This window comes from Stomoxys calcitrans, chromosome 3 (genome assembly GCF_963082655.1).
Source record: "Stomoxys calcitrans chromosome 3, idStoCalc2.1, whole genome shotgun sequence".
In the NCBI taxonomy this organism is placed as follows: Eukaryota; Metazoa; Arthropoda; class Insecta; order Diptera; family Muscidae; genus Stomoxys; species Stomoxys calcitrans.
In genome coordinates, this window is record NC_081554.1 from 73,782,092 (window position 1) to 73,795,429 (window position 13,338).

The following is a 13,338-nucleotide window of genomic DNA, read 5'->3' on the forward strand; positions in this document are numbered from 1 at the left end:
GCCTCTGGTAATGTTCCAAACGATATACGAAATCTTCGACCCCTAAGCCTCTCGATGTACCATCGAATACTAACCCTAGTTTATCGATTCTAATCCTCATTCTATCTCTATCCAGACTTGCACCTAGATACCCATTACGTGGAACTGAACTCTCCTTTTGGACGCCACTGACATTGTCAGCCATTGGTATTTCTACTGCAGGTGGTGTCACTACTGGTCTAGCTACATCCATTTGATTCATATTCGAACTGGAATTCGGCATCATATTGCTGGTAGTATTGGCGGTTAGACTCTCAATCGCTCTGGCCAGATCCCCCAGGGTTCTTCTAATATCCCCTATTTCGTTCTGAACTACCTGAACTCTATTCTCGAGAGCCCTATGTAGTACCGTGGACCCACCTTCTGCATTCGCGGAGACGCCTGGCCCTCTTTGGACCTCCGACCTCACCTCCTCCCTAGCGTTCTGATTCAGGCCGGACGACGCGGTATTAATGGTCTGTGACATGTCCCTTACGGAATTGTTCTTCGGAGTATTCTGCTGTTCCATTTCCCTACTATCCTTTCGTTTCTTCTCGGCAATATATTGTCTGGACCTATCTAGATCAAATGTCTCAGGTCGACTACGTTTCTTAGACCGCGAGCGAGTCTCTATGCTCATAATATAATTAACACAAAACTTTAGCCTTTGTGTCAGTCTGGCCTTAATATGTCTATCAACTAAACAAGAGTTGTAATGAAAATTCGTTTTATAAAAAAAATTATATATCGATGAATAAAAAAATCGTTTCCTTATAGTATATCAATATTCACTTCTCTTTCAGATATATGTATGGGGCGGTATGCGAGGGATGTGATGTGTGCGGTATGTTTGTAATTCTGACTCTCATTCGAGCAACCTTCTGGAACGTGTATAATCAAATCTAAAAACAAATCAACATGCAAAGTAAGTGCCTTATCTTGGGTCTTTCAACCGACCCCTTCAAATGTCATAATCTAACCCTTGATACTACAGTCCTCTAACATCATTATCTAGAGCGGTTATCAAATCGTTATTCCAACATTTGGTCACTTTAAATCCAAACTGAAACTATTTCCACTGCCTATCTGGCTAATGTGTGCTTGTTCCGCATCATTCATCTGATAGGTACGCCACAACATCATCCAGTTTGCATTAACCTTTTCCATTTTTCCTTTCAGTTTCGAATTTTCGAATTTTGGCACAACTACATCTGACGTCAACCAGATAGGTTGCCAAACTTCCGAAGTTCTAAACTTCAAATCCAAATTTCAAAGTCGGGCTATTTCAAAATATTAATGGTCTATTTCCTGTGTCTAGGTGTTCACACATGATGGTAATCGCCACGGCAATGAAATGCCGGGCCTCTTTCGTTTGGGCGCCATATTGTTACGGATGCCTCCTATGCGACAGGAGAATAACTATCGGCTAGCACGGTATATCCCAGGAGTGGTCCCATCCCGTCATCTCCGTCCGAGGTACGTACCAATAAAAAAAAAGTAATTCCAGAACATCCATTAACGTTACTCTACTATCATTTACACGTTCCTATAGGTTGGAGACCAGATGGATTGTCCCAGTCGCCCTCCCTTCCATGGCCAACCAGTTCCCGGATCATCGATTTCGGTGGCCCCATAAACCCGCCTACATCACAACATCCATCCCGCACTTACCTGCCCCGAGGGGATCCTTTTAGCACATCATTACACTCATCGCCTTCAAATTCAAACATTAATCATATTTATTATAATTTTACTAATACTAACACCTACAACATTAATTTGTTTTAAACATGCAATGATTCAAAATAACTGATCCTGCGTTAATCTTCAAATGTATAAATAAAAAAAATGGTTTGTCTAATCTATAATCTCAAAACGAATGTTTCGGTGAAAAAATGTAACACGATTGTTACAAAACAAATCAAAAGTCAGTGTATAACGAAGTAAGACCTACAAAGTTTTCCTGCCTATTATTTTGCAAGGCTTGCACAAAACAAGAAAAAAATAAATGTAAACCTAACTAAGGGAGCTCTCTTAGATTAGTTTTGGGGCAGTTTCTATTTTTCTACCCGGAACTTTTACTTTACTCTGATGGAAATTTCTTTGTAGACCCTATCACAAATTCGATATTTTGTCAAAAAAAAACTACTTTGTAAAAAAAAAACGTTAGATTAAGCCTAGATAAAAAAAAACAAAAAAATTAAATTAAATAAATAGTAATATAAATAATATAAAGTCAGATAAAAAAAAAAATAAAAAAAATATCAAACGCTACTACATAAGACAAAAAAAAACAATATAAATAATATAAAACGACACAAAGGTTGATTGGTTTTGGGGCATAAATGGAATGTAGCAATCATGTGCACATCCGGCCTATGTATATTAATCTGTTCTCTTCGATATCCCACAAGGGGGCAATAGATGTATGTATGTGGGACCTGTTCGCTTCTGGTGTCCACTGCCCGTGGGCGATAGGTGGCGATGTCGACTATATTGGACTGTATGCTTATTTGAACTGTATTATTTTGATGGTTACCGCACCGCCTTTTATTGTCAAAAATTCTTTGCTGGATCTACCGATCAAATAAAGAACAAAAATTTGTCCTACCTTAACCTCAGCATTTACTTTACTGGCAATCTCCGTTTATGTGTTGCTGTGATATTCGTGTCTTGCTGTGCTGCCTTTCTTTTGCAATCCCGCCTTCCTTCTGCAGGATTCTATTGTCGACGCACCAACCTGTGGACAAAATTTCTATTCCCACGAAGGTGTTGGAACCTAGTAATTATTAATACTCATATTACATCTGACATTTTTATGATTCTATACACTCTTTCTGCCACTTACTTTTCATAAAATCTTGTAGCATATATAAATACTGGGGAAGGTTAGGACACAAAAAAAAAACATAGATCTTTTTCTGTTTCAAAACAAAAAAACGAATATTAAGTCATACTTTCTAAAAAAAACCAAATATAATCTATCCAACCTTTTTATTCACGTTAACTAGCACATTTGATACACTTGTTTCAAAATATATAACCGCCTTAATGAACCTTTGGTTATGCACAGCACAGCGAAATACAACACTTTGAAACGCCAAGCAGACTTCTCTCTCTTTTATAGTGACGCTATGCTCATGCATCCAATAAACTTCCAATAAACGCCATACTTTATTCGCGGAGCCATCTATGTTTCTTCATACGTCCTTTTCTCATACCTACTAGTCATCTTACTCATCCATTTCGCTTCAAAAAAAATTATTATTGTTATACAAATATCTTTATGAATGAATTGCGCCACTATGCCTCTCCACTACTTCTACTACCGTCATCTATCCAGCCCTGAGGTAGTTGGCAACGCAAACCAGGCAATTCTGCCAACATGTCAAAAACAACAAAACATAAGTTCATTTCATTGTGGTGGACACACCACGTTCTCTAATTCCTTTCCGATTTTCCATTAAATTCCACGCTATTAATCTCTTTTCCCTTCTCTTTTCAGGCTTTTTGGGATGTTCTGACGGAATGGCTATCTGTAAGAAATAAGCATGGGGGCGACCTTACATTTTTAAATGGAAAGTTTTCTCCACAAAGAATCTCTCACAGACAGTCAATGCGCCAGAACATTTGGATCATTCATCTGGACATCACACAAAAACCTTCCTCCAAAGGAGGCTTCCCCGCCACACTGCAAGACAAAAATCAACACATGCAACCTCCCCTCCTCCAAACATCAACATACAAATGAAAGATAAACTAACAATGGGGAGGGGGGGTTAGCTTACCAATAAAAATTGCAATTCCCCCTCTTCTTCATACAAGCGGCAACATTATCAATTAAAGATGAGGGGGGTTGCTTTGCACAAAACGCATATAATTGACATGGTTGGTTCTTGTGGGCACTGACCAGCCATACGATATGTCCAAAGGTCCCTGCAGATCCTCCAGCATGCAAAGCAATCGAGAGCTGGAGAAATATCGTGGTTACGAGGCCGCCACGCAGGTGCGAAGGCCTCATCTAAAGGGCCTTCCACGCAAAATTCTTTTTTTTTTCTTTCTTTTTTTTCTTGTCCACGGTCGGACTTAGGCGGGCGCCGCAACATATGTGGGAGCTTTATCAGATTATAAACCGATTTGTACTTGACACAGTGACTGATAGTTATAAAAGAACACATTCGTACACAATTTAAGCCAAATCGGACAAAATTTGCGGCTCCCAGGAAATTGAAATTGGAATCAAGAAATCAAATTAGGAGATCGTTTTAAATGGCACCTATATCAGGTTATAGACCGATTTAGACCATACTTATCACGATTGTTGGAAGTCATTAAAGAACCCTACGTGCAAAATGTAGCCCAATCGGTTAATAATTACATCTTCTAGGAGCTCAAGAAGTCACGCGGTCGACCGCTTTAGTGATTTCCACATACGGACGGACGGACACGGCTAGATCGACTCATAACGTCGAGACGATCAAGAATATATGTACTTTATGGGGTTGTAAGACAAATATTTCGAGGTGTTACAACCGGAATGACGAGATTAGTATACCCCCTTCCTATGGTAGTGGGGTTAAACATGTTTTATGAACACATTTTATCAGAATGTTATTAACGTTTAAGAACACAAAAACTTTTTTCCGGGATATTGATCTCTATCAGGTTAGGATGTTGTGGGGACCACTATTCAAAATTTTGTCAATTTTAGGTAATAACAGAGGTTTTTATGAGCCCATAACCTTATAGGGGTATGATGCAACGATACTCGATAGGTCTATTAAAATTCACTCTTCCACATTCCAGTGAAATCGGTTTAAAATGCACTTTCTATAGGCTCAAGAAGAATCGGAAGATTGGTCTAAGTGCCATATATATCCAATTATGATCCGATCTTCCCGATCGGGGGAAAATGCCCCTTCAATGGGTTCAAAGCCTAAAATCAGCAGATTGGTTTTTTTGACAGCTTTATTTAAGTATAGTTCGATATTGACCATATTCGGTCCGACTGTCTGGGGGCCTATTGCAACTCATTGTTCTAAATTTAAGCTACAATAATACAAAAACAAATGCGTCTGTTATGTGATTAAGACCCTAAATCGGTAGATCGGTCTATATGGCAGCAATTTTCAAATATAGTCAGATTTGGTCCACTCAAGAACTTAACCTACGAATGGAAAAAATATGTATCTGTGCAAAATTTCAGATCAATATCCCAATTTTTGGAAACTGTATCGTGATTATACAGACTGACACACAAACGGACGAACAGACACGGGGCCATCGTTAAATCGTGTAAGATTTTGACGACGATCAAAATATATAAACGTTGTTTTCTCGGGTCTCAAATGGATATTTGGACGTGTTGCAAACGGAATGTCTAAATACATGTATAGCCCTATCCTATGGTGGTGAGTATAAAAATACAGTTTCTCTAAAAATCTACGAAAATCGAAATGGACCGTCCATCCGTCCCAACCCTTACAATTGAAAGTAAATCCCACGAAATTTGGTAGAAAAAGTCCAAAACGGCAACGCTGCACATAACATAGGCATATACATGTTTTCTGCTGTGTTCAGTTGGTTTAGCATTAGCTGTAATTTCTGGTGGTGGCTGGGCTCATGTTAAGCAGTTCTCTATTGCTGCTATAGCAATGTATATGTTGATGCTATGATGATTCGTCTGTATTCTTCCACTATGAAATGCGCTATTGTTGTTGTATTTTTGACAGTTGTGTGTAAAATCTGTGGTCTAGTGGAAGTGTTTCAGATTGGCACGCAGGTGATCCGGGTTCAAACCACAGGCGAATTCAATGAAATTTATATTTTTGTGTGTTTTTTATTTATATATTTTGATATTTATTAAAGTTGAATATTTTTTTTTATAAAGTTGTACTGGGTAAGTTGAATTATGTCCATTATGTTCACACAAAGGAACATAATTTGGACCTCAATATACTATGTCCCATGTACATGCAAGCAATTAAACAGTATGTGTCAACTACAATTTTTTTTTTATATATATAAACAATTACAATAAACATTTTCTAAAAACAAAAATTCAAAAAAAAAAAAAATTTAAAACTAGCTGGCCCTGTGCGCTTTGCTGCACTATAAAGTGGCTTTTTGAAAAATGGTTTTTCTTTAAGCATTTTTCAGGGTAACAGGTCTCTTTAAGATCCACATTAACTTTCAAAATCATATTTCAAAGCTACCACTTGGGAAGCACATTTTTGAAGATCCGGAGGTATTTTCTGTGTTTATCTCCATTTGAGGGTAAAAAGTGTATTCTATTACCAAAGACCTTTTATTGCTGTCCTATTCTATCCTGATCGACCTTCATGTATTATTTTTAATTCCTTTTTGTTTTGGGTAGGATGGGGGGAGGGGGATTGCCCTCTGACACATCCTTCCATTTGTGTAAAATATGTTCTCAGTCATCCTACATGACAGCTTGGTGTTGTTTATATTGGGAGGAGAGGGTCGGCCTTTAGCGTTACATACCGTAAATGAAGGAAAACGTGTTAGCTGTTTTGTTTTATCTTATGAAAACGCTCGCAAACGATTACCGAACGTCTGTCCACCGTAACCGGAAAGTAGAAATCAGTAAAAACTTAATTTACGTTTCGTTTTCGTGCCAGCTGATAAAAATTGAAGTTTGAACAAATTTCAAAACTAAATATGTGTATTTAGAAAACTTCTAGTCCTATTTTACGATTTCTATGTGTAATTTTTTACAATTTATTGTTAATGGTTTAGGTTTAGGTTAAAAAGATTGCCCACTATGAAAAGGTGAGTACACTCGGAGCCTAGTCTGATCCATTGTGATACCTTAGTGAAAAAAAGTGTGGGTCAAGAGGAAAAGTGCAAAATAAGTATGTGAAAAAAAAACAAGAAATTACAGGAGAGTCTGTCCTTGAGTTTCGCAGACTGTAAAGGTATGGCACATACTTTTGCAGGAAAAAAGGAACACCCGCTTAGCAGTCTCATCGACAAGCCGATGTTATGTGCCTCGTAGTAGACCCCCAATCCATTCCCTGACTCCATCTTGGAGCTATTTGCGAAGATCGTCTGGATCGACGGAAGTCTAAAAACCTGCAACTTATATCTCAGATTGAACAGGACCAGCTCTATCTTTCCTGGGTTCTCAATTCATTTCTCGTAGCCCATCTCGTCGGCGACCTTTCCAAGTCGCTGATTGTCAACAAAAATTTGCCTCGTATCAGTAGTACGACATCGTCCGCATATGCTATCATTTTCACGAAATCCCTGCTGAGATCAAACAAGATTTTGTTTATCACTAGTTTTCAGAGATTCGGAGAGAAATCCGACGTTTTGTAATAAACGTTTGTAATAAACAAATGCTACATTTTGTAAAAAGCATAATTGCCTCTTTACATTTACGATACGTTTATATTACATTACATTACATATTACATTACGATACATTTATTCTACATAAACAGGCCTTAAGGGAAAAAATACCATTTATTTGAATTCTTTGTGGTCTACATGTCCTGCAGAACGGCAGGACGTGACCCAGATACTAGGATCCTTATATCAACATTAGATCCCCTTTCTTTCTTTTAATCCCCACATTATCTCAATCGAACTACACGTCTTATTAAAGAGTATTTAGTGTGTGGGCTGGTTCTAGACTATGCCAAATGTGTAAACCAGATTCGAAGTCAACTCCCAAAGAACTTTCATGTCATACCCAGTTTGTGACGTTGGTTGGGGAGATCCCGTTGACACCTTGGACCAAATTCTTATAACAGATGTGTACTCACCTTCCAAATATTTTTCATTTGATACCCATATCATCCCAATCGGTAAATATGTCCTGTTGAGGGATTTTGTGGCGTGGGGAAGCGCCTCGGACACCAAGGAATAAATTTGTATGTCACATTTGTGCTTTACTTTTAAATACCTTTCATTTGATACCCATATGGCCCAAGGCGGTGAAAGTATCCCGCAAAGTGCTGTTTTTGGGGTGGGGAACCCCCCGACACTTAGGGTGACATTTTTATGCCAAGTTCGTACTCTACTCTTAAATGCCTTTTATTTTATTGTCCCAATTGGTAAATATACCCTACCGGGGGGTCTTGGGAGGTAGACACAGACACCAAGGAATAAATTTTTATGCCACATTTGTACTCTGCTTTTAAATACCTCATTTGATTCCCATATTGCCCAAGGCGGCGAAAATGTCCTGTTGGGGGGTGGGTGATATTTTTATGCCAAGTTCGTACTTTACTCATAAATTCCTTTCATTTGATACCCATATTGTCCCAATTAGTAAATATGACCTACCGGGGGTCTTGGGGGTAGACACAGACACCAAAAAATAAATTTTTATGTCACATTTGTACTCTACTTTTAAATACCTCATTTGATTCCCATATTGCCCAAGGCGGCGAAAGTGTCCTGTTGGGGGGTGGGGGACCCTCCCGAACACTTAGGGTGATATTTTTATGCCAAGTTCGTACTCTACTCTTAAATGCCTTTCATTTGATACCCGTATACCACAATAGCTAAACATGTCCGTTTAGTTGGGTTTGGGATGGGGTGTCCCCCAGGTTATTTTAACCAAACATTTAATTCCAATTTCGTGTTTTTGGGCTACCTTAAAGCGGCATACATATTGTCGCTTAAATCTTCAAGATCTGGCGTTTTTGAAAATTGGGGTAAGGGGGACAGTCCGCCCCTTCGGATATCCAAAAATGACGTACCCATTTTTCACCGCAGGATCAAGCTCTTTTGGACGGTACTTTTGGTGCCATTATGGGTTTGGAGCGGCACCCTAGGTACTTGGATTAAATTTTTGACATAATATTCGTATTAAACTCCCGAATACCTTTCATTTGAGTGCTAAATTGTACCGATGGGTCCACTTTCTATTTTGCGCGGTACTCTTGAGGCGACGCATTAGGTATATGGATCCAATTTTTACCACCATATTCAACCAATTTCAAATAACATATTCATAGCACTCTACTTTTAAATACCATTTGTTTGAGTTCCATATTGTCCCGATCTATCTACATTTGATTTTGGGCGGTTGTGGGCCTGGGGCGTCCTCCTAGGCATGGGACCCAATTTTTAATACCATATTCAAATTTAACTCCTAGATACCTTTTAATTGAGTCCCATATTGTCCCATATAGGTAAATATGTCCTGCTGGGGGTTTTGGGGGGTGGGGAGGCTGCTCAGACACCAAGGAATAAATTTTTATGTCAGATTTGTACTCTACTTTTAAAAACCTTTCATTTGATACCCATATTTCTCAAAACCATAAAAGTGTCCTGTTGGGTGCTGTTTTTGGTGGTGGGGGCCCCCCCGACACTTAGTGTGACATTTTTATGCTAAGAAAGTACTCTACTCTTAAATACCTTTCATTTGATACCCAGATTGTTCCAATCGGTAAACAAGTCCGTTCGGGTGAGTTTTGGGATGGGGCGTCTCCCCAGGTTATTTCACCCCAAAGTTTTATACAAATTTTGTTTTTCTGGGTTACCATAAGCGGCATACAAAATTTTGATAAAATCGCTGCACCCGTCACCGATATCTGGCGTTTTTGAACATTGGGGTAAGTTAATCGTAAATCGCCCTACCCATCTCTGAGATCTGGTGTTTTTGAAAATTAAAAAAAAATAATACCGCAAACAAACGCAAAGAAGTCATAACGAAGATAAATGCTGTATAATCAATTTTGACCACACTGCCCTCTTTCTGATCATGTTGGCTTCTCCAAATTAGCGCCATTTACGGACTGTTTTCAGATGGCGCTAACTTAAATGTTTGTGCTACTATTCGCTTGGAGCTTAACGCCTATATCATTGATCATCATGTGGTAGTTGTCTGTAAATGACTATATGACTACCTATTAAAAAGTCATCATTTAGCCTTTTTTAAATCAAATCAAATTGCCATATAAAACGAATTCCTGTGGTAAAGAATTAATTTGCCAGTCTATATATTTGGTGCGGTGGCGATAATTTCTACCATTAAACCATGTAAAACTTTTGAACAAAAAAGTGTTACCCAGCAGCACTTCGTATGGTCTTGTCTATCGATGAGCTAAAAATGTTCTGGGGTGAGGTAGTCCGCTAGATATATGAGCAGAATGAAGATATCAGATACGCATTCCACAACCTTATACCTTTAATTGAACCCTATATTGTCATGATTGGTGTATACAGTCGTTTGGTGGATGTTGTCTATATGAGTACATATTTGAATGACGTACTCTACTCAAAAATATCTATCATTTGCCCACCATCATTGTTTTTAAATTGGTCAAATAATCTACTAAAGGCGATTTTTGGAGGTAAAGCGCCACCTAGATTCATGGACAAAAAGTTTAATGTCATATTCGTAATCAACTCCCAAATAACTTTCATTTGAGTCTTATAGAGCTATGATCGAGTAAAACTCTCATTTGGGGGGCCTTTTGGGTGTGGGGCGACCCGCAAATACTTGACATAATTTTGTATGTCATATTCGTAATCTTCTCCCGAATACCTTTCATTTGAGTTCCATATTGATATGTACGTCCAATATGTTTGTTTGGGGAACTTTTGGGGCTGGAGTGGCCCCTGGGTTCCTTGGACCCAACTTTTAATACCATATTCGTATTCTACTCTCCAATACCTATTGTCCCGATCGGTCAACTTTGATTTTATGTGGTGTTTTTGGGGTAACGGGGGAGGGTCTGCCCCTTCTAATATTAACAAATTATATAGCCTATTCCTCCTTCCTGACCACATTCGTAATCTACTACCGAATACCTTTCATTCGAGTCCCATATTGTCATTTTCGTCCAACAACTTAAAGCGGTTTTGGGGTCAGGGTAGCCCCCTAGGTACTTGGACCCAAATTTTGATATCGAATTATGTATTCTACTGCTTTTTATTTGAGTCCCATATTGCCCTGATCGTTTCACTCATATTTTTGAGTGGTACTTGTGGGGTAAGGGGGGGGTCCGCCCCTTGAGCGTGCTAAGTAAGAGCGTGCTAAGTTCGGCTGAGCCGAATCTTATATACCCTCCACCATGGATCGCATTTGTCAAGTTCTAGGTGCGGTATCTCTTTTTAGGCAAACAAAGAATATTAAATAAGAACTGTTATGCTATTGGAGCTATATAAAGTTATAGTCCAATTCCGACCATAAATCAATGCTGAACATTGAAGAAGTCATTGTGTAATATTTCAGTTCATTCGGACAAGAATTGTGCCTTGTAGGGGCTCAAGACGTCATAATGGGAAGATAGGTTTGTATGGGAGCTGTATCAAGCTATTGATCGATTCAGACCATATTAGGCACGTATGTTGAAGGACAAAATTTCTGCCAAATCGGATGAGAATTGCGCCCTCAAGAGGCTCAAGAAGTCAAAATCCCAGATCGGTTTATATGACAGCTATATCAGGTTATGTACCGATTTGCGCACAGTTATTGGAAGTCATAACAAAAGGCCTCATGCAAAATTTCAGCCAAATCGGATGAGAATTGCGCCCTCTATTGGCTCAAGAAGTCAAATTCCAAGATCGGTTTATATGGCAGCTATATCAGAATATGGACCGATTTAAACCATACTTAACGCAGTGGAAGTTGGAATGGATACCAAAACACCACGTGCAACATTTTAGTCAAATCGAACGAGAATTGCGCCCTCTAGAGGCTCAAGAAGTCAAAACCCAAGATCGGTTTATATGGCAGCTTTACCAGATTATTAACCGATTTGAACCATACTTAACACAGTTGTTGGAAATGATACCAAAACACTACGTCAGTCCAATCTACAGTCAAATCGGACGAGAATTGCGCCCTGTAGAAGCGGCTAGCTTTACTCCTTCGAAAGTTAGCGTGCTTACGGACGGACATAGCTAGATAGACTTAAAATGACATGACGATCAGGAATATATTGGGTTGCCCAAAAAGCTATTGTCGGTAATATACAATAGTAGTAATATAGTCGGCGTTGACAAATTTTTTCAACGGCTCGTGACTCTGTAATTGCATTCTTTCTTCTGTCAGTTATCAGCTGTTACTTTTAGCTTGCTTTAGAAAAAAAGTGCGCGAAGTTTTGTTTACATTTGTTTGTTTGGCGTCAATTTTAATATGGGTACCACATGTATTGAAAGAAATTCATTTAACAAACCGAATCAACGCTTGTGATATGCACCTTAAACGCAATGAATTCGATCCGTTTTTAAAACGAATCATAACTGGAGATGAAAAATGGATTGTTTACAACAACGTTAGTCGAAAACGATCTAGGTCCAAGCATGGTGAACCAGCTCAAACCACTTCAAAGGCTGATATCCACCAAAAGAAGGTTATGGTGTCTGTTTGGTGGGATTGGAAGGGTGTGGTATATTTTGAGCTGCTTCCAAGGAACCAAACGATTAATTCGGATGTTTACTGTCAACAATTGGACAAATTGAATACAGACATCAAGGAGAAGCGACCAGAATTGGTCAATCGTAAAGGTGTCATATTCCACCAGGACAACGCTAGACCGTACACATCTTTGGTCACTCGCCAAAAACTGAGTGAGCTTGGCTGGGAACTTTTGATGCATTCACCATATAGCCCTGACCTTGCACCATCACACTACCATTTATTTCGATCTTTGCAGAACTCCTTAAATGGTAAAACTTTCGGCAATGATGAGGCTATAAAATCGCACTTGGTTCAGTTTTTTGCAGATAAAGGCCAGAAGTTTTATGAGCGTGGAATACTAAATTTGCCAGGAAGATGGCAAAAGGTTATCGAACAAAATGGCAATTATATATTTGATTAAAGTTCATTCTAAGTTTTATTAAAAATGCATTTACTTTCTTTTAAAAATCCGCAATTACTTTTTAGGCAACCCAATATATACTTTATGGGGTCTCAGACGCATATTTCGAGATGTTACAAACAGAATGACGAAATTAGTATACTCCCATCCCATGGTGGAGGAAATCGGTTCAGCCGTTTTTGTACCTATAGGGAACAAACAAATTTACAAACAAACAAACACAAATTCATTTTTTTATGTATATAGATTTCAATTTTTTCTAGGGACAAAATTTTAATATAATTTTTTCTAAAGGCGAATTTTTTATAAAAAATTTTCTTCTGACAAAATTTCGAAATAAAATTATACGAACAATGTTTCGTATAATTTTTTCTCTAATTTTTTCGAAAAAAAATTCTGAAGACAAGAATTTCCAGGAAATTTTTCTAGGACAAAAAGACAAAATTTCAATGACATTTTTTTTAAAGACATGCATATCATTAATATCGGCAACCATTTTTTCTAGGAGCTAAGA

At 38.4% G+C, this 13,338-nt stretch overlaps 1 protein-coding gene across 1 annotated transcript in view; it reads right to left on the bottom strand.

Annotated features, from left to right (window-relative positions):
- Window positions 1-186, bottom strand: part of LOC106091981 (protein starmaker) — a 368,113-nt gene extending 367,927 nt beyond the window's left edge. The window contains exon 1 of the mRNA XM_059365946.1: window positions 183-186. The gene's annotated coding sequence lies outside the window, so the exon portion shown is untranslated. The remainder of the gene's footprint in view (window positions 1-182) is intronic.
- Window positions 187-13,338: the final 13,152 nt, after the last annotated feature.